Source organism: Schistocerca cancellata, chromosome 5 (assembly GCF_023864275.1).
Source record: "Schistocerca cancellata isolate TAMUIC-IGC-003103 chromosome 5, iqSchCanc2.1, whole genome shotgun sequence".
Lineage (NCBI taxonomy): Eukaryota > Metazoa > Arthropoda > Insecta > Orthoptera > Acrididae > Schistocerca > Schistocerca cancellata.
Genome location: NC_064630.1, coordinates 578,107,273 through 578,130,841, shown reverse-complemented (window position 1 = coordinate 578,130,841; position 23,569 = coordinate 578,107,273). Strand labels below are relative to the sequence as shown.

The following is a 23,569-nucleotide window of genomic DNA, read 5'->3' as shown; positions in this document are numbered from 1 at the left end:
TTAAGCAATAATCTTGTTGGGATGTCCATTAAAGCCAGATATACTTTGTGTCACGTGAGAATAGGAGAGTCAAAACAGGTGACGTCATCTCAAGTCGAGATTTTTTTGTAGTGCAACCTTTGTTGAGCGTTAGACACTGTAAAAGAATCAATAGGTAATGAGTTTTGTTTTTTTTTTTTTTTTTGACGTAGCAGTATACAATGCTGCGTTATGCGTGATGTTTTACTTTGAAAAAGATAATAACTTCTGAGTTGCTCATGCGCACGGACAAGTTGTAATCGAGTGCAGGTTGTAATGTCCCCACAGAAAAATACCCTCTACCACGCACCAGTTAATCATTGTCAATCAAGTCATCCACATTTATTCACTTTGGAAAAGTATCTGATCTGATTTTCTAGTAATATATGCGCCGACAGTTCGTCGACGCCAAAGTATTTTCTAGTACGTTTATTCTTTGGAATAAGAGAGATACATGTATGTATTCTCCAAGGTTGTTAGACTGGTAACTAGGACAGCTTCGGAAGTATCTGTTGAAAGATTGACGGGTTTCTAAAAGAGACATATTTGCTTTTCTTCTCGCTAAAGCGAGCTATTAACATTTGTGCCACTAGCGGGTTGTTTGAAGAGAAAGAAATTGTAACGGAAAATAATTAAGACTTGGAACCAACAGAGATCTGGATATGTAATGGAGATGGATTGAATATACAATTTCCTTCATAAATAAGGTTTGTGATCCCTTTTATTCTGGAGTGAATGAACGAATGAGTTCTTTGTCTGAATCATTGATGATCGCGTTGGCCCTGTAATTAGTGGGGAAGTTTCAGCTGTGTCGAAGAGAGCCTGCAATCACCGAGTCTTTGTTAAATCGTCCAAAAAGGCTTCGTACACATCTGGAATTCGAAATCTATCGTAAAAGGAACGAATTGTTCAAACGATTGATTTTCCCAACTGAATGCAGCGCTTAACAATAATAATAAATGTAAAGATCTTTTACAGCAAGCCAGCCGCTGAATACTAAGACGAAGGGCTCCACCAGAGATTCTATTGGGCTGATTTCACGTAATGAAATATTATATTTAAAACTGTACATAGATAAAGGAGAGAGAGAGAGAGAGCGAATGAAATTAGAGAAAATACTAATAATCCTCCATTAGTCTAACTTTTCGCCTGTCTTATCACGGATCAGCCTAAAGACAAAACGGGAGGCCCTTACTTTACTGTATAGATTTATGTGTGAAAGTGAAGGGATCTTAAAGGCAACAGATACACATCTATACAGACAAGACATTACACAAAGTTAGCGGCAAGCTGCATGCATTCATCATTCAGCATCTATTCTCCTTACATTAATACATTATAAGGTCCACTTTAATTTTAAAGAATTGACCTAAAACTGATAATCTATCATCCGGTGTTAGTCTGGAAAACATTCTAGAGAGCCACGGCCAGACTTAGTTATAAACAGATTGCGCGCGGACTTTGAAATAACGGCGCGAAGTTTGAGATACGCGGTAGGCTATCGCGCGTTATAGTCGCGTGAAGGATTAATTGATACTACCCGTAATTTCTTGACATTAACTTGGTAATAATTATTAAAGAATTATTGGAGGTTATAGTAATCGTTCTTGGTGCTTACAGTAAATGGTATTTGATTTACTGCTTGAATACGGCATATATTTAGTGTTTGAATACGACATATATTAATCACGGAATAGTCGATTGATTGATACGTTGGTTAGCAACCAGTAAACACATTGTAATGGAATTACCAGAACGATCTTTTCAATCATTGATGACCACCACACGCACGCCAGGAAACTAGCTACTCTCGTTGTGAATGACATTTGGAATGGATGAGTTTTGCTCCTTGGGATCAAGTAACTTCATCCAAGGTTGGAACTTTATAAGCTGTGTCGTGTTCCTTCAATTTAGTAGATCGATAAACATTATAGACTACACTACAATTTTCACCTTTTGAAAAAGAGAGCACTTACCTTTTTAGAGAAATGTTTCAGCTTCAGCCATCAATCTTCCCAAAACAGAGATAAGGGTGACACTCACACATAGCGCTACGTCATCGCGATCAACCACATATGTGCCCCCTTCTCCCTCCCTTTTGTCGAAAATACTAAGATATAGCCGCGGTACGACGAAGGAAGAAGGAAGAGGGTTTGGACAGCCGGGGAGAAAAGATGAAAACGACGACAACGGAGCAAGAGAAAGAAAGAAAGAGAGGGGAGGTCACATGGTCCAATTTCAGTAATTTTCTTTTATTACTACTGGTAATGTACCTACATTCTTGCCATGTTGTCCACTTGACCTCCCCTTTCTTGACACCTTCATCTTCATGCTACTCCGCCCTCCCCTCCCCATTTCCAAGTCCTCCATCCTCCCCCCTCTCCCCTCCCCTTCCAACCACACTTTCATCCCACATGCCCATGAGTATGGTTATGCTACATCTTCCTCAGGATGGCAAGTAAATTTTTGATGCTTTATAAAAGACAACTTTGTGGCTTAATGTCTGTTTTTACGTGGGACATCTTAGAAGAAGTTGTTTTATCTTCGCATAATTTGTAAAGTTTGATGTGTTTAAGTTTTTTATGCTTGTAAATTGTGGGAAATGTAGATTTTTAATCTCCTGTTGTTTTGATTTCTTTTAATACTAATGTTGCTGTTCACATTTAATGATTTTTTATGTACCAACATGGCATACAACTTTGTAATATGTGCTGTAGGTAGTGCTGTTGGGTTTCACTGTTCAGTGATTTCAAATATTTGTTTTAGAAAAGATTTCAGTAAGTATTAATTTTTTGTTACCTTGTACAGTTATTGTATCAATTGTTGTATTCTTGATGGTTGGAGTACATTTTCATAAATAGAAAAAGGTTTCCTATATCCTGATAGGGCGCCCCCTCCTAAGGGACAGCAGAAGGAATAAACTGTTAGTTTTCTCTATGTGCTGTAACTGTTCATTTCATGATTTTGACATGGTTGTCACTTCTTTGGAAATTCCATTTTCGACTATGTTAGGTAAATCTTGAAACTACATGTTCTGTATTTTTGACATATGCTTAAAATTTGGTGATACCTGTATTACACATGAGTGTAAATTTGATTTTCTGCCCTGTAGGATGATTTGAAAATCGTTCTCTGTCCGAAACTAGTCCTGGAGTGAATAAAAAAGTAAAATTTGCAACTTTGGACTGGTTTTTCTTTCTTCTGATTAACAGAAGTTGCTGATCCACAGCTACTCCTGAATGCTGGAAGTTCCCGACCAACATATTTCTCAGCACTCCAGCCTAGAGAGAATCCGTGGGTCTTCCCCCCCCCCCCCCCCTCATTCTACCGTTATGGTGCCACCTCCAGCAGCACCAGAGATGGGTATGCCACCAATACCAGTACCCGCACCACCCCAGGTAGTCGATACTAGCGCTAGCAGCAGGAAGGTCAGCGTTGCTCCCAAGTAGATTAGGAAAAAGGAAGAAAGTGTTACCGATGCACAGAATAGGCATTGGCTGAAGCCAGTGGTCATGGAAGTGCACCATCTCGTGAAGATCAGAACATGTGTTACTCCATTAAAACCCTATGTGAAAGACGAATTCTCTAACTATTACAACTCAACTGACAATCACCCCTGCGTATATACTTAGATACAACACACCTTCATGGATAATACTGATAAACAGTTGATAACTTAATTTGTCGATAACAAATTTCATTTGTTGAGAGTGGACTACATCGTGGTATCTTATGTCTGACTGTTAGCTATATTATTTCACAGTACAATAACCTTCCAATCATTTAACTGAGTGAGGTGGCACAGTGGTTAGCACACTGGACTCACATTCAGGAGCATGATGGTTCAATCCCGCGTCGTGCCATCCTGATTTAGGTTTACCGTGATTTCCCTAAATCGCTCCAGGCAAATGCTGGGATTGTTCCTTTGAAAGGGCATGGCCAACTTCCTTCTCTAATCCGATGAGACTGATGACCTTGTAGTTTGGTCTCTTCCCCTAAAACAAGCCAACCAAAACAATCCAATCATTTGACTAAGAAAATGGACTATTTTCAGCATTGAAATTGTACACTTTAGTTAGAATAATACAACAACATAGCATTAAAACTGTTTGAGTTTATGGGCACTTAAGCAATCCCATTAAAATGGAAAATTTCACTTAATGTCAGGTAGAGCCTCTGTCTCTCTCACTCGTTTTCTTCAATCCTATGAACGTTTGTGTCGTACACTTTACCAATTTTGCTTGACAATTTTGCACAATCAGGAAAACATATATATCAGTTATGATTTACAACTTACTATTACAAAGACTACAGCACAAACATTCAGTTATGATGGGAATTTCAACAACAAAAGGGAATTTCAACAGCAAAAAAGTTATACTCGTAGTCTTAAATAATAGTTTTACTTACAACAAAACAGTACTACAGTGCTTCGTGAAATTAAATCTTTATTTTACTTTTTCAAATAAAACAAATTTGGAACTTGTTAATCAACATACTTTACAATAAATCTTGCAAAGATAATTAGGTTCATATTTTTCATCAAGCTTTATTTTTCGAAGCACAGATTTTCAGTATTCTCACTACATGAGCCATAATAGACCGTAATGGCTTGTATTAGTACTACCACATGACTGTCAAGTGGCAGCTCATATCTCATGTGGCCACTCAAATTCAGAAATAAAGTCTTGTTTACACCCACTACTGCACTAAGAATTAAATAAAAGGAATTCTGTGGGCATACATATTGCATCACTTGTGAAACCAGATACTTCTCTGCACTTTGATGCCTCTTATTTATAGCCCTGATATAATCACATCTACATCTACGTGATTACTCTGCAATTCACAATAAAGTGCCTGGCAGGGGGTTCAGTGAACCACCTTCAAGCTGTCTCTCTACCATTCCACTCTCAAACAGCGTGCGGGAAAAACGAGCATTAAAATTTTTCTGTGCAAGCCCTGATTTCTCTTATTTTATCGTGACGATCATTTCTCCCTATGAAAGTGGGTGTCAACAGAATGTTTTCGCAATCAGAGGAGAAATCCGGTGAGTGAAATTTCATGAGAAGATCCTGTCGCAACGAAAAACGCCTTCGTTTTAACGATTGCTACTCCAATTCATGTATCATGTCTATGGCACTATCTCCCCTATTTCGCGATAATACAAAACAAACTGCCCTTATTTGAACTTTTTCGATGTCATCCGTCAATCCCACCAGATGCGGATCCCACAACACACAGCAATACTCCAGAATAGAGCGGACAAGCGTGGTGTAAGCAGTCTCTTTAGTAGACCTGTTGCACCTTCTAAATGTTCTACCAATTAATCACAGTCTTTGGTTTGCTCTACCTACAACATTATCTATGTGACCATTGCAATTTAGGTGATTTGCAATGCTCTTGTAGAATAAAAGCAAGATCACAAAGCTGAACCATATTTCAGAGGTAAAACATAACATGTTGTCTTGGTGAACTAAAATGACAACTCCTCATTTACATCTAACACATTCTTAAGCACTGAAATAATCTCTTCGGTTATGTAGTCCTTCTTCTGTAAGGCTTTTATCACATCAAACAGATTACTATTACACTGTCTAGGGTGACAGTTTCTCTGCTGAAGAACCACAATTTTCTTCCTGTACTGACTGCTTACTTCACACACAGTGCTCCATTTTCCCTTGATGTGAACAGCATTATTACCAGGTAGTGTGACTGAATTGAAGGGAACGTATTTTGGCAATACTAGAAAACAAACATATGCATAAAATATTAGCATTACATTTCAAGTTTTTGGTACACTGAAATTGTTACTACTTTCCTGAGCAGCAGTTCCCGAAATGAAAAACAAAGTCTCCCAACATAATGATTAGCACAGAGTGTGATATATGTACAAAAGAGAAATTCATATGATGAAAATTTTAATATGAACGATTTATTACCTAATCACAATATCCACTCCCTGAATTATCTCAAATGTAAACCCTGGATTAAAATATACTACCCATGGACAGCTGCTGTGACTTTAGCTGCCGACAGGAGAGGAAAACAAGTCTAACATCAAATTAGTTATGATACACTGCAACATTACAATCATCAGCACAACTTACATTCTACATGTACGGGAAAATGCTAAGCGCTGCGCCAGCTGTGATGTGAACACTTCATGTCGAAGGCCGATTAATGTTAAATTTGCACAAACACTCAGAACACACTGTGCTATTTTCGTTTGTTGCCTATCTTTTCGATGCAATGGCTTGGTCCAGAAGCTTTTCCTTGCTGTGTTCTTCATGAACCTACATATTATAAATAAAATTTTGAAGCCAGTGAGTGTGAACAACGAAGCAAACTGGCCAGATGTAAGCTAAAAGTATAAATTTAGCTAGCCAGAAAGTAACAGCTAACTTTCTGCTTCCATTTGGGCACCTGTAGGCGACACAAGTAACTAATGTTTGGTAAATTGACGTTATTATTTCGACAAATGAGACAGCAATATACTTAAGCTACTCACAATGTTTTGATCTCCACAATGCGGCGGAGTGCATAAGTCTCTGGCTCCCCATTGACAGCGTTAGGATATCTCTGTAAATATGAACTTCTTTTGTCGCTCCACAGCCCACACTGTCAACATCTCAGGAGACACAGCTCAGAGGGAGCGAGCTTGCTAGGATGATGCGCGAACTCAAAGAAATCAGGACACTGTTCGCTGATTTTAGACTGGGCAATATTGTCAAGAAAATTAGGGAGACCATGACAGCAGTCTGAGCAGAGTCTGATAAATTCATCAATGGGATGATAATTACAGAACTCCATGTCACACGTTGATGGCCCTTACAAACGGAAACCTCTGCACTTTAAATTGAAATGTCAATGACATTTCTGATAAGAAAATACAATTTCACTCAGTATATATCAGCAAGCTATTGATGTCGGTTGCATTAAGAAGATGCTTCTATCACTGGCCAATCCATTCGAGGTATGCAACTACTCTGTCCAAGGGACAGACAGGTTCGATCGTCTCCGTTGTGGCGGTGGGGTGGGTGTCCTTGTAAGCCAGAGAATTAGCTATCAAACAATTGATATATCAAATTTGATTATGGTCAAGGGAAAAACAGGTAACCATGTACTCAACATAGTTTCACCATGAAACTCCCTCTGCAGCTATATCACAGCACAAGCCCTTCAGGCACTGACAGGCAATTTCGAGCTTGTAACAGTGGTGAGGGACTTGAACACCAAACATAGCTACTGGTATTGCAACTCCATAAACGTCAGTGGGAGGAAATTGAGGAGTTTTGTCAGCAGTGGTCACTTCTGAGGAGCCTGCTCACATCCCCTACAAACCCCAGTTAAAGTTAGATATCCTAGATACCTTCCTGTCCAAGGGCCTGCTGTGAATTGCAGCCACAGCTCATTATTAGCTGGACTCAAACCACAGCCATGTTGTCTTGGAATGTGCCAGTGTCGAAGATCCAGACAGAAGGATGTCCAATACAACATATATCACTAACTGGGAGTAATGTAACACTCTGGTAGGGCATCACCCGGAGAACATACAGCAAATATGGGACGAACAGGAGTTGAGTATTTTACAACTATTCTCCAAACCTGTGTTCGACAGACATCAGGAACCTGGTTGTCACTAAGTGGCATGTGAGGAGGGATTGGCAGCATTAATAAGATCCTTACGATCGTTGTTTGCTTAGGTGGCTCGAAAGCCAGGTGAAGGATAAACTACGAGAGCACAGAGGCATCTGCTGGAGAGAAAGACTCAGAAATGCAGAACAAAACCCTGAACAATATATGGAAGATCACGAAAGCACAGAATGCTAAACCCAGGGTGTAAAGGCCACTCTGAGGAGAAAATGGACTAGTTTATGCTGAAGAGGATATAACGCAAAAGCTTTGATGATATCATTACATTCACAGTTCCAAACTCAGTTCATTATAGATAACGAGAGTGAAAGGCAGGAGAGGAAAATAGTAGGACAAGTGGCTCAGCTGCGAGAGATTAGGCCAGAAACAGAGTTCACGCTGGTTCCCAATCGCCTCATGTGTGTCTACATCAGACGTCTAGGGAATAACAAATCCCCCAGTCCTGACAAAGTCCATGAATTCTGCCTAAAACACCTACCTCTTTCCATGATCACCTACATCACCACAATCCACAACCAGCGCTTTTCCCTAACCTACTGTCCAACCTTCTGGAGAACTGCTCAGATTATAACTTACCTAAACTTAATAAGAACGTTGAATAATGAAAATTAAAACCAACAGCTGTATTGTAATTCAAATATCGTTTATCCAAAACGTACTACAAGTTTCGACGCAAAACGGCTTCATCTTCAGGCCCCAAGTGTAATCTGCCATCAACGCATGAACCACAATGACAAGGACTAATGGAACCTTAAAATCGAAACAGTACAACTTATTAATCAAGTTACACCAGCATGTACAACTAACAAAGTTGAGTGCAGCAGGGCCAAAATCAACTGGATTCAGTACCTTGCAGTAACAAGCCCACCAATGGTCTGACCATTATAACTGGAAATTACGGAATTCAGTTGATTTCTGCACCATTGCACCCGACTTTGTTGGTTGCGCATGCTGGTGTAACGTGTTTAATAATATACACTGTTTCCATTTGACAACTCTGTTGGTCATTCTCATTGTGGTTCGTATGTTGATGGCAGATTTCTAAAAAATGGTTCAAATGGCTCTGAGCACTATGGGACTCAACATCTGAGGTCATCAGTCCCCTAGAACTTAGAACTACTTAAACCTAACTAACCTAAGGACATCACACTCATCCATGCCCGAGGCAGGATTCGAACCTGCGTCCGTAGCAGTCACGCGGTTGTGGACTGTAGTGCCTAGAACCGCACGGCCACTGCGGCCGGCTGCACATTTCTCCTGGGGCCCGAATAAGACACTTTTTTGCGTAGAAACTGGTAGTATGTTTTGAATGAACGACGTCTGAATTACAATACAGCTGTTGGATTCAATTTTCACTATTCAAGTACTTCATGTCTTGATGTTGCCCCACTGTCCTCAATGGGTTACCGGAGACTTAATAAAAACCTCTCTCTTCCCCCCAAGCTACAAACCCATTTGACTCCTGTGCTTTCTAGCGAAAGTCATTTCCACAGAACCCTCACCGAACTTCCCAAAGACTATAATGTAATCATCCCTGAACAGTTTGGCTTCTGTCCAGAACATAGCACCATCAATCAATCTCTGCATCTGATGGAACCAATATGATGGACGAGGGATATGGAAATAAGTACAGAAGCAGTCTTTCTCGACATCAAGAAAGCATTTGACGAAGTCTGACATGATAGCTTAATTTACAAATTGTCCCAGTTAGACATTCCAGGACACATGATCAGTTTGACAGATTCATTTCTTGCCAGGACGCAGTACTCTGCTAGATGTGGCAAACACGTCAGTATGATCAGGAATGCTGTGACCAGGGTCCTGCAGAATCAATTCTGGGTCCCATTCTATACACACTCTACACCAACGATGTTTGTAAATTTCCATTTTGTGAAATTGCTCTCTGTGTGTCGTGCGAAAGCAGCAGCAGCAATGTAAACTTCATAGCCTGAAAACTGAAGCAACACCTTGACTTTATTACCCAATAGTGCATTATTTGGAAAAAGATAAACCCTTAAAAGAGTATCTTAGTCATATTCTCGAATAAGATATCTCCCACTGATAGACAAATCTTTGTTGCTTGCAGGCTGTTGGAATGGAGCGACTCAGTGATGTACGAGTATCTGAACTTACAGATCGATAGGCGCCTGACGTCCGTAGGACAGATTAATAGGGCGAGAAGCAAGGGTTGTGCAGCTTTCTACCATCTGTATCCGCTGCTAAAAGGTGAGGGGTTATCAACCGATACAAAGCTAAGGTTGTAAAGGAGTGTCATGCCACACACAGTCCTGTAGGGATCAGAGCGAGTATATATCTAAGCAGACTGCAGTCTTTCCAAGGCAAAGTACGTCCTATAATGACGGATGCCGACCGATACAAGCCAAATGCACACGTTCAGTACCTATTAGAAGAACCATTCATCTTCATACACATAAAGAAAAAGTCTGAAAACCTCCATGGGAAGGCTTCCACGTCGTCCCACTATCTCATTCATCAATTGTCCGTCCCGGTAGCTGAGTGGTCAGCGTGACAGACTGTCAATCCTAAGGGCCCGGGTTCGATTCCCGGCTGGGTCAGAGATTTTCTCCGCTCAGGGACTGGGTGTTGTGTTGTCCTAATCATCATCATTTCATCCCCATCGACGCGCAGGTCGCCGAAGTGGCGTCAAATCGAAAGACCTGCACCAGGCGAACGGTCTACCCGACGGGAGACCCTAGCCACACGACATTTCCATTCATCAATTAGCTACACATTACCCCGACACTTCAGATAAGAGACCTATATCCAAACTCAAAAGACAATTTAGGCTATAACATACATAGGCAACAACAACTTAGGCCATAACAGATTACAGACAACAATTATACATGCACACAATCATTCAGGTTTATGAATACGCTATTTTCATTAATCATTAAAGCAATGCTGGATTGCAGACGGGCACAACACTGTGGTGCTTCTGTGAGACAAAAGACAGACACTGAGATGTTGTGTTGACAGTAGAGCAGCAGTAACAGCAGAGTGGGTCGATCAGGAGAGCTCAGTGACGTCGAACATGGACTAGTCATTGGATGTCACCTGAGTAACAGATCCATCGGGGACATTTCAACCGTGCTACAGCTGCCCAAGGCATGTAAGTGTGAGGTGGAAAAGCGAAGGAACAACCACAGATAAACTTAGACCAGACAGACCTCATGTACAGATGGACACACACCGTCGTGCGTTGCGGGGGTGGTTGTAAAAAATCACCTGAAATCAGCAGGATGAATCATCCATGAGTTCCAAAGCGCTACCAGTAGTCCAGCTAGCACAATGGCTGTGTGTGGAGAATTGAGAAGAATGGAACACAAGGATCGAACAGTTCCTCATAAGCCACGTATTTCTATTGTCAGTGCTAAGTGACACCTGCTGTGGCATAAGGAGCAACGCCCCTGCACTGTGAATGACTGGAAATAAGTAATTTGGAGCGATGAATTACGCTGTAACCTCTGGAAGTGTTTGGGTTTGTTGAATGCATGGAGAACGTTACCTGCCATCATGCGTAGTGCCGACAGTGTGTTACAGTATGGAGGTGTCTTTCGTGCTTAGTATGTGATCCCCTTATTGCTCTTAAGAAACGCTAAATGGGGAAAGATGTGAAAAAATTTTGCAGTACGGTATTGTGTACTGCGTACAGTTGAGAAGCAGTTCGGAGACGATGATTGTATCAGGACGACAATGCACCCAGTCGTAAAGCAGCATCTGTAAGGCAAAAGCTTGTCGACAGTCACATACCTGAGTTAGAATCTTCTCTGAGCTAGAATCTTCTCTGGCTTCGACTCTTGAGGAAGAATGGCTTGCCATGTACACATCCAGACATCTTATTGCAAGTTTCCCGAGCAGAGTTCAGGCCGTCATAAGCGCTAAGGGTGGACATACCTTATATTAATGTCCACTAACAAGTGTCTCAGTGCTTTTGATGGATTATTATACCAGAGAAAGAGCGAGAGCGCGGGTGGAGCGGTGGGGAGAGGGGGGGGGGGGGGAGCTACGTGAAACAGCTGTTCCTTTTTACGTGGTACTGCTAAGTTCACGTCTGTACCTTTACTACAGTTGTTCATCTATTATAAAGAATTGCTTAAAGTGATCACGTATAAAAAGAACTTGAGCTAAATTTTTACGAACGAAATTTCCCGCTCTAAAGACTGACATCTTGTTTAAGATTTAGCAGTTGGCTGCCTTGCTTGTTATGTTCTGCAAAGATCTTTCCTAATTTTGCATTAATTTCTTCGGCATTCATTGTTTTAAGTGTCAAATTTAAATTATCAGACGCAGCGTCCCGGAAAAAAACATTGTATATTGCGTCGTCTCTTAGTGCCAGCGATCGGAATTAATTCTGCACAAGAGGTTTGTACGCCACTAACAATTTGGATGCTGTTATATTCAGTTAAACGTAAAAAAATCAGATATACGGCGAGGCATCAGAATTCTCCTGTGGACCCATTTGATTGTGTTTGTGTATGTCGCTGTTTACTACCCATTCTTTTGTCTCAAAACAGCTTCATATTACTGCTGTTGATATCTAGGTAGACACACCCTTAACAGCAAATGTTGATTTCACTAAGCCCTGTAGCTATCGATATTTTGAGGTACTAGCAGTTTGTAGCATTCTTGTCCTATTTAACAGTTAGTGTGAAGAATTATGTATAAGGATTTGTCACTAATCGTAGGAAGAACGGATTAAATGATTTTTACTTGTTAAAAAAATATGCCCAGTGCGCTGTAGAAGTTGACTGCACCGGCAAACAGTGTAATTCTGCATATTCGCTGTCGAATTTTATCCTACATATTATTCGCTTTTAGCAGAAAGAAAGACGACTTTCGTTGATCAAAAATAGAAGTGCAAGCTACGTGATTGTGTTCGACAAAACTGGGTCAGGTTAATTTAATATATGAATGAAGAGGCTGGTATATCTGTAATTTTGCACACAGTGTTAGTTCCAGCTGAGATTTCAAACTAGTAATAACTTATTAAGTAGTCTACTAAGCTTTGATTCTCATTCATCTTGTTCCGGCGCGTGTATTCACTGTTTGAAACCAACAAAAAGAATTAAAGTTTTCACCCATCGTCTCTCTGACTAATGCACACATCAAAAGCTATTGAGTATTGTTGCTTATCTATATGACCGGCAAATATGGATATGTTGGAGCATCTTAACTGGTTCAAGAATTTTATTTTGACATGACTAATATTAGTACTTTTCAGTACTAGCCTATACCAGTTAATTATGTATGATTTTATAATGCACATTTTGAATCAGTTTTTCCTACAATTTGGGAAGATGTGACAAATTCATTTTTTATATTGGAGTGTTTTTCGGTAGCCCTATTGCAAAATACTAGATATATACAAATAAAGAAACAAGTTCATTTGAGTCAATATGATAGACAATCTGCATGTGTTAAGATAGTTTCCATTACACAGTAATTATTTTAGAATCAAAACTGATTACTTTTTAGATGTTCCATTCAAAGCTACTACCTAAGTAACAACTGATTATTGAAATAGAACAAGGAAATATGGATACATCACTGTTGATGTAATTGAAAAAGAGTTGAGTAAATCAATGTGTATACAGTTTTACCTACAGTATCTCAGGTCTTTTACTGTGTCTGTATTTTTTGTTAATTTTTTTGGGGGGAGGGGGGGGGGGGGTAGGTGTAGATAATAGAAGGTGAAAGCACTTCCAGAGAGAGAGAGAGAGTCTGCAAATAAAGTGCAGTGAAATGAAGCATGACTTTAACCAATAATTGCTACACAGTGGTGATGCAGACAGTGATGTTTGATTGCTAGGATTAACAATAATGACATGCACTGAATTTTTACATTCCTTCCCAAAAGAGAATTGGAGAGCTGAGGTGCCAAGAAAATGTGTGCACTCTGTATATAAACTACTGAATAGATACAGTATCCATTAACACATTGACTGCTGTACACTTAGTGATGGGATGTTTAACCACCAGGTTAGGTACATGGCGTTAGCTCTGCTGTGACTGCCGCCGGCCCATGATGTCAGGCATGTGATTTTGCAGTGGTTGCAGGTGGCCACACAGCAGCCAATGTGTTAATACTATTACTCTTACCTAAAATTTATCCTTGGTCTTCTGAGTAGAAAATTCTTTGCACACCTAAAAGTTGGCTTCTAATTCATTGATAACTGTCTGCTGCAATATTACGGAACACATTTGTAGTTTATATATTCTCCTTTTTGATCAGTACAAACAGCTCACTAATGAAGTACATGAATTTTGAAAGTGCTAGTTACTAGGGTATAGTGTATCCTCTTCACACAATATCTTATGAAAGGTGTCATATTGCATTCTGAAAACCATTTTTTTATTGCTGTGCTTTTTCATAATAGAGACAATATATTGTTAGATCTCCAGTTGCACTTGTCTTGGCACAAGGTAAGTAATTTGCCAATTTAGAAATCAACAAAATTCTCACAAAGACAGAGAAACAATGTCAAATATCTCCAGATTAGTGTGATATGTTTTTCTATATGTTGTTTATAATAATTTAACACATGTTGTGACCCTTTACACAGACAAGAAATCAGATTTTGGAAGATGTAGCTTAGTGCAGACATTGGCAATAGGTTCTGAAGTAAGTCACATATGGCATTACAGAAATATCTGATTCCACCCATCTGCTTTGACCCATGGCATCAACAATATGGTGGAAACGGCTCCTTCCAACACACAAAATGACAACAATGATGTCATACATACACAGGTCAACAAACCCTAACAAAAAATAAAAATGACACAAAAATGTCTCACTCCAAAAATAAAATGAAATTAACAGGACAACTGCAGAAAATTGGGGGTATAGGATGGGGACAAGCTAAATATACAACAGTAAAAAAACACCACACCATCCCAAAACAAATAATATAAAAGAAAAAATTTAAATTACAGTGTTCTGATACATTAAAAACACACAAGGATCAGACATTTCCCTTGAGCTGTGTAGCTGAACTGCAGCTGTCGATACCAGAAAACTAACACCTATAACCCCAAAAAGTGGAATTGGACATTTACGTTGACCTACATAGCTCAACCACAGATATCGATACCAAAAAGACCAACACCTATAACCCCAAAAAGTGGAATAGGGCATTTCCCTAGACCTATATAGCTCAACCACAGATATCAAAACCTAAAAAACACCATCTACAACTCCAAAAAATGGAGTCAGTTATTTCTGTTAACCTATATAGCTCAACTACAGCTATCTTTATCAAAAAACCAGCACCTGCAACTCCAAAAAGTGGAACCAAAACCCCTACAACTCAAAAACCCAAATACCCCATATTCACTACATCAGTTAAAATGCAACTGACATACCATAAATACAATACACAGAATATCACATTTACTTTAGAATAAAACTGAACCAAAAATTACTGACCAACAAAAGCCTCTGGCAATACTACCCAGGTTGTCCACACACACACACACACACACACACACACACACACACACACACACACACACACACTCGTACCAACAACACCACATATACATGTCCGTAGTTCGAGCTGCCAGAACTCTCGTCAACCTCAAGTTGTTGCCACAAATGTGACACCTAATATATTCAGCAATAACGAACATCTGCAGAATCTGTATGTCAGACATCATATTATCACCCATCTCGGAATGTAATGATACGCTCGTGAACTTCAGTCATATCCATACCTAACAAAAAAGCCATAAAAAATTAGACTTATTTCTGCACAACCTACACCAAACTAATCAGACCTAACAAATACACCAAACACATGTGCAAAACAAAAAACAAAAAACTTAATAACTCACTGAAAACATTCCACAGCCCATGTTACCACACAAGTTATCCAAACTCAAAACCACGTTAGCATGATGACAACCAAAACTCAAATGAATCCAATACCACATGTTAAACTCGGCATGTCCACATCTACCACTAGAGAGCATGATCACATACAACACCATGACGTCTACAAACATAACCACTCAAAAACTCCATGTCATAGTGATGTCACGCTCAACAACACCATTATGTCATGGGTCAAAGCAGACAGGTGGAATCGGACGCTTCTGTTGACCCATAAGATATTAACAAAACTTTTTGTTTTACGATAGTTTGTTGCTTGTGAGGGAACCTGCAAAGGGTCTGATTTCATAAGCAGCTACAGTCATTTAGTGTCTTCCAGGATCGTAACTTGTGAAAAAATTTTATATATTGTTTGTGAGAGACTTCTAGTACCGCATGGAGTGGAAGGAGTACTGCTTCTGTAGAATGTTGTCACCAGTGATTAAGCCTTCATGCACCACAACACAGCAGTTCAAAGGCTGCAGTATATAGTGTTGGAGGAAATGGACGCACTGTGCAGTTAAAATAAGAACTTATTTGTCAGCAGGGAAAACATTCAAAATAGCTGTTTCTGACTTGAAAGGTGCTTTGTTTCTCGACTTTCTCAAAAGACCCACTAGAAAGTATGTGCCACTGATTGCTTTTCATTCAGTTCAGCGATCGGTGTTGCCCTCCAAGAAACATGTTTCACTAATGAGTGTTTTCCAGCCTTCAGAGGTTACCATCTCTCTGTACAAACCGTATTGGCCTGATAGAGCATCTGGACAGGTGTGTGCCTTGATCTGCACAGATGTCGTCAGTGAGTGGATTTCCTTCTATACCACACTGGAGTAGATGGCAATAAGAGTGTGCACCATCCCAGAGATGACCATTTGCAACATCTATTTACCCCAGGCTGGACACCTACCTACCTTGACAAGACCATCTTAATTCAACAACTCCCAGCCCCCCACCCCACTTTTTCTCCCAACTCTACTCCCTGTGTGGGGGTATCCCTTCATCTGAGAGAGCCCTTTCAATCTTCTCAATGACAGTACCTGTACCCACTTTTGTACAGCCCATGGAATGTTTCTGATTACTGACCTTACAGTCTCTTCCCTCTGTCTCATATATTCACTATAGTGGTCATCATATGATGATCTCTGTAACAGTGATCACTTTCTAGCAATCCTGTCACTTCCTTTTCATAACAGCACTCCTCATGACATACCTGTCCCATATTCATCAGTGCAAAATCATTTGCATGCAAAAGGTAAACATTTACTGCTTCCTCACTCACACTACTTGAGATATACTACTTCTATACTATGTTTTTACCAGACCCTGGTATCATTCAGCTATACTGTGGTTGCCAGATTTTTGATACAGCCATCAATAGAGGGCTAAATTTTATCAAACGGACCTTCCTCAACTGCATTATAATTTGCAGTAACTCGATGAGTAGTCTCCAGGCCATTGATTGATGTTATGCTCATTACCCTGTGATATCTGCTATTCATAATCTTGCCTCTGATCTTAACTACCTGGTGAGTTGTCTTTCCCTGTGTTGCAAGTCATGAGGGTATCCCAGGGAATTAACAGGCAGGCTGTTTGACTAGAGAAGCAATTACTTGTCTAACATTCACTTTGACAATCCCATACACACATTTGTGGCTCCAGTTATAAGGCGTCTATTCACTCATAGGTAGAACATCACCTGATGGGTAGTTGCCCCCTGTAGTAAACTCCTCCATGTCAAGGAGCTACATGATGTTCCTCCCTCTGTTCTTCCTAGAAGTAATCCATTGCTTTATTACCTTCTGCTTCAGTCATACCAGACTAATGCACAGTTCTATCTAATGTAATGAGTCACCCTCATGTTGTGGGTGTGGGCGAACAGTGTCTAACATTGTGATGGAATGTGTCTATTCCAGTTCTCCATTCCAATGCCAAGCATGGTCCTCCAGATTCCTTGCCTCTAATGTTGGCGGATGACATACAGTCAGTTGAAATTGTTCTTAGTTTCCTATGAGAGAGTGGTTTTTAATCTTATTGCATTTATTTTAAACTGCTTTCTGGGCGGTGGCAGATTGAGGTGCCTCCCACCACATGCTGGAACTGTAGGCCCTCGACCATATGTCCACTACCAGCTGGCCAAGTCATTCCTTCTTTACTGTTTCTAATTTTTGCCCTCACACCCTGCTTAACTCTTTAGGATATGTAAGAATTCATTTAGTATATTGCATCAAAACATCAGAAACATCAGTTCAAAGGAACATGGCAATCACTGACACTGAACAGATTAATATTGATGAGTACATATTACCACACTACAGCAGAGACATAAACAGAAAATGGAGGGTGGCAACATAAAGGGGGAAAAGCCAGTTCCTGGGCCCATAGAGTTAACGAATATTGTGTTGAACAACTCTTTGAATGACGGGTCACAATAGTGGTTTGGGGAAAACATGAGCTAGTGCTGCTGATGGTTTACAGAGCACCAGGTTTCCTCACTGATGTACCTGCTTTCCAGGTAATTTAGTTAGGTTGCATTTTAGTGTTTAAGCACATGTAGTATTAAGTAGTCTAGTTTTGGAGTAGTGTTAATCCAGCGTATAGATAAAAGTTTGAAGAGTTACTTTTCCTTGGTTTATATTTGCCTCAATTTGTTCCACATGCCTCAAAGTCCTTTTATATGATGGAATCTACAGAATGCACATAATTCCTTAGCCTTTGTTTTAACACAATTCTCGATCTTTCCTTCCCCAGAAGAATGAAATATTTGCACACAGGCATTGATTCTTGGCCATTGGCTCTACAAATGTATAGGGTTAGCTCATTTGGTACTTGACACAAAAAAATTTCTGCAGAAGTCATTCAACTAGACTTGGACATACTAGCATTACATGTTGTCCAGTTTTCAGTTAAGTTAAACTAATAAAGTTGAAATAACATTTCTAAATAAGCTAGCTTGAATTTATTCAGCCACTTGTTGCAAAATAATTACGAAGTTAGTTTCTGATTATCAGTGCAGCAGTTGCATGTTCTTTGAGGTGTTGTATCTCGTTGTATCCCTAGTTCTTTGGAACCTCATAGTATTCTGATCAAAAATTTAGTCCAAACAATCTTTTGATGACAAATTTAAAAATCATTGCCTCACATATTGGGATTACTCCTGAAACTACTGAACTCAGTATGCTCAATAATGTAGTATGCAGAAGCACAGTTACTTCACACGTATGTAGTGTGTGTGTGTGTTTGGGGGGGGGGGGGGGGGTGGGGGGGGGGGTGGGGGGGGGGGGGGAGGGAATGCACTCCATAAAAGAATAAATATATAAATAAATGATAGTCTGTCGATTTAACTGCGCTAAGGGGAAAAGTGTTGCATCTGAAAGGAAGTGATAGAGTATGTATGGAGAAGTTATTGGATGAATATGCAGGGTTATTTAACCCACCTGGACTACTGGCAGCTAAACCTCTGATGACATACCATTCCGATGGAAATTAACCTTCTGTATCAGGAAACCATAGCCTGTCCCCACTATTTACCACTGGTGATGGAGAAGTTCATTGACCAACAGCTTCGGGATGGAATTACGGAAGAAAGTACTTGTCCCTAGTCAGCACTGTTAGTAATTGTACCCAAGAAGTTCTTGGATGGAAAAAAAATTACAGATTCTGAAGTAACTACAGATTTCTAGATCAACAAACAGTCACTGATGCCTACCCCATTCCCAATATCACTGAAACATTAGATAATCTAGGGCAATGCCATTACTTCACAACATTAAATTTATGCAGTAGTTGTCACTAGTTAGAAGTAGCACCAGAAGATTATCCCAAAACAGCATTTGTGATCCCACTTGACACTTCCAGTATCGTCAGGTGTGGATTTGAAAAATGCGCTGGTGACTTTCCAGCAATTGTTAGACAGGGCTGTATGGGGCCTCTGATCAAAGCAGCGCCTAGTTTACCTAGATGACGTAATAGTACACTCTGAGGGCACCCAAGAGTACTTGTTGCGACTGCGGGAGATATTTGAACAATTGTAAGCAGCACAGCTGGCCCTCGGCTTAGAGAAATGTCACGCTATTCAGGTCTTGTTATTGCCCACGAAGGGGTACATACTGACCCAAGACTTGTGCAGGCCATAACAAATTTTCCGAAGTACAATTACGTCTTGCAACGGAAAATCCAGGCTGGAATAATGATAATTTATGAAAGACAGTTTACTACACACCATATTGTGGAAATGTTGAGTCACAGGCAGGCACTACAAAAAGAATGTTAAACAAGTAAGCTTTTGGCCAAAAACCCTTCTTTCGAATTAGACCTGGCCTCGGCAGCCAGAGGCAATGGACATGTGTGTGAGTGTTGCATTTGCTTGAGTGTGTGTGTGTTTGTGTGTACTAATTCAGAAGCAGGCTTTAGGTCAAAAGCTTATTTGTGTAGCAGTTATTTTATAGTGCCTGTCTATGACTCAACATTTCTGCTGTCTGGTGAATGGCAATCTATTCTTTTATAAAATTACAGTTATATTCGGGATCACGAATCCCTATAGAAAATATGTTTGAAACTGAAAAGGTAGCTAGACCCCTAAAAAAAGGAGTATAATTTAACTGGACTCTGCGGTGTCAGGAAGCATTCCAACCGTTAAAGGAATTAGTGATCATGGGTCCTGTTTCCATTCTTACACCTTCCAGTGGGCTCACATATCTTTTGTGAATACCTGCTTGGCCACCAGGGGGCCCCAGCCCTTTCAGCACTACTTCTCTTCCTGTGTGGCAAGACTGTCCTTCTACTATCTTTTTTCCTCTCTGCCTATCCTTTGGGTGGTCTTCTCGGTGCCAATTGTGATTGAATCTGGTCTGTGATATTAGACACGTGTTTTCTTCCCTTCCAGCATTCTAGAACATTTCATTTGTGTTGGATTTGACTTGATACTTCTGTTCCTAATTTTACAGAAATGGGGATCATGAAGGGAAGGCCACCTAGCTTATGTTCCACTTTTTATGCCTTTCACTCGTTGCGCTTTTTCTTTTCTTGTAAAGGTACTACCCCAAAGCCCGTTACAGAAGCCATTACGTTGTGGGGGAGGGAGAGTTGTCAAATACCTGCACGGTGGTAGCCCCTGGACCACTGTTGGTACCTAAGCTGGAAACACCCCATGCAAATCAAGCAGTATGTGGCCATCATGGCTGGGGTACTGGAGCTCCAGGAAACAGTTTACTGGCTGCGGCAGGGGGGCATCGTTCAGACTGAGTGGTACCATGGTGGAAGATTCACACATGAAGCAAGTTAAATTTTCTTCTGTTACTGGCCGCAAGATCCTAGCAGTCTCTTCACGTGGGATAGATTATTAAAATGCAGAGAGATATGATCCCACGATGTTACCTTCCCTGGCTACATCACGGGAAGGTGGACGAGCCAGACATCTGGGAGTGAAACCCTTCGCCCAATATTTGGTCTAATCTTGGATTGATGGAGATACCTTTGCTACAATGAAACTGTTATTTTTTATTGAAAACATTGGAGACAAGTTTGGAAAGCTTAGTCTGTGTAAAATGCGAAATGGTTTGTTACTGATTAAAACTTCCCCTGCTGCCCAATCTTCAGATCATCTAGGTGACATATTTGTAACCTTGACCTCTCACAAAACTTTCAAAATGGTCCAAGGAATTATCTTCCACAGAGATGTTATGCTCAAAGCAGGTGATAATCTCTGAACTAACCTTGCTGCAAGGCATACATTTTATTGGATATGTACGAAAAGGGCCCAAGGATAATTGTACTCATACAGGCGCCTTTGTTAGCTTTTGGAGGGAATGCCCTCCTGGAGAACGTCAAGGTAATGGTGTACAGGTGTGATTTGAAACAGTATGGCCCACCACCTATGAGATGCTTCAGATGTTAATGCATTGGGCCTGTGTCATCCCACTGCAAGGTAGACGCAAAAAGCAGCAGCTGTGAACAATCATTCCAACAAGGTAGTCCTTGTGAATATCCATCTTCATGGAACATCACACCCCAGGCCTGCCAGTTTACCCAGTTTTCAATAAAGAACTGAAGATCCAGGAATAAAAATCTGTTGACCGCCTGTCCTACACTGAGGCACAGAAGAAACATGATACATTATGTTAACATCATCACCATTTCCCACACCCAACCAGAGAAGCATTCCTGTTCTTCAGCTTCTATCTGTGACAGGGCTCCCTCTTGGGATCCCTCTCCCAGGCAACCCTCAGACTAGAGGCCTGACTCCAAACAGTGGCCGAAGAAGCCACGACCTGCGAGTCCCAAGGCTGTCTGCTCACCCTATGCCCCTGTGCTCATTGCAGATAGCCCCTTTAATGAACCACACACAGCAAAGGCTACAGAGAAAATGAAGAATAAGAAAAATAGAGACAAGGCTCCTCTGGGAAGTCTCCCCCCTCCCCTCCCCGGATTCACCAAATCCTGCCATGCGGTCGGATTCTGAGTCGATATTTGTAAATGTAGTTCCATCCCCACTGGTGACAGGCAGTTAATCTGGTGTGACCAGTCCTCCAGGTCGCTTCATGCCTAACATGGCCACCAGTCACCTGATCATTCAGTGGAATTGTAGTGGGTGCTACTGTCACCTTCCAGAACTACACCACCTTATTTCCTCTCCTTCTGTTGTTGGCATTGCTCTCCAAGGAACTCATTTTATGAACAACTATTCTCTAACACTCTGTGGTTATTTGTGTTCTGTCAGAACTGTGCTGGTAATGAGAGGTCATCTGCAGGGGTCTGTACATTGGTTCATATAGAAGTCATTAATGAATTGAATCCCCTTTGCACCTCATTGGAGGCAGTAGCACTGCAGGTGCAAACAATGTCTGTGATTACTATTTGCAATGTTTACCTACTTCCAGGCAGGCCACTTAATTATGTTGAATGGACCAAATTAATCCAACAATTTTCCCCTATTTTTCCCTTGTTGGGTGACTTCAATGCACATGACCCCTTTATGGGGGAGTACCCTTCGTCTGGTAGGGGCCTTGTGACTGACCAGCTTCTGACAGATGATGACCTTTGTCTCGTCAATGATGGTCCTCCAACCTATTTGTACCACCTACTGTATCTTTTCAGCTGTTGATCTAACCGTGTCCTCCCTAATTTTGTGGCCTTGCTACATTGGTCACTACATGATGACCTTTGTGACCGTGACGACGTTCCGGTGATCTTGTCATTTCCTTGCCATCTCCAGACCGACTACTACATTGTGCACTTCACAGGGCCAACTGGTCTTTGTGTGCTTCTAGTGTTACATTTACCACCTCTCTGTTGGATTGTATTGATGAGGTCCTGCAAGGTGAGCCAAACACATTTCAGTAGCTATTCAGGATAGCTGACTAGCACTGCATCAATTCAAACGACAACCTTTGTGAACCAACCTTATCACTTATACGCAAATTTGTGCTAAGGCTCGCTATCTAATCAAATGCAGTAAGAAGGAAGGCTGGGAGCACTGTCTCCTCCCTGGGGACATATGCCTCTTCATCTTAAGTGTGGGCTAAGCAGCCTTTTCTTATGGGCAGCCAACAATCCAGCTATTCCCGGTCTAGTTCTACAGGGTGGTGTTTGTACCAGTTCATCAGTTCTTGCAGAACACCTTGTGACCAACTTTAAGACAGCATCGGCGTGCTCTTCCTATCCTGTGATCTTTCTAGCGCAGAAGTAACAAGTTGAATACATACACTCATATTTCACGCCCCACCAGTCTGAATCCTATAATGAGGTGTTCACTGAGTGGGAACTACTCCAGTCTCTTGCCCCATCCCGCAAAACAGCCCCAGGCCATAATGCAGTTCACAATTAGGTGATCCAAAACCTGAATGTTAGCCAAAGGCAACATTTCCTTAAGCTCTTCAACTGCCTTTGGTTCCAAGGTGCCAGGCAAGAACCCAGCATCTCTTGACAGTTGCTGACCAATTAGCCTGACTAACGTTCTCTGTGAGCTGCTGGAAGTATTTCTGGGTTATTGAATCTCAAGGC

The 23,569-nt window shown here is 40.9% G+C and overlaps 1 protein-coding gene across 1 annotated transcript in view; it reads left to right on the top strand.

Annotated features, from left to right (window-relative positions):
• Positions 1-11,920: 11,920 nt before the first annotated feature.
• Positions 11,921-23,569, top strand: part of LOC126187790 (protein bric-a-brac 2-like) — a 101,088-nt gene continuing 89,439 nt past the window's right edge. The window contains exon 1 of the mRNA XM_049929062.1: positions 11,921-12,060. The gene's annotated coding sequence lies outside the window, so the exon portion shown is untranslated. The remainder of the gene's footprint in view (positions 12,061-23,569) is intronic.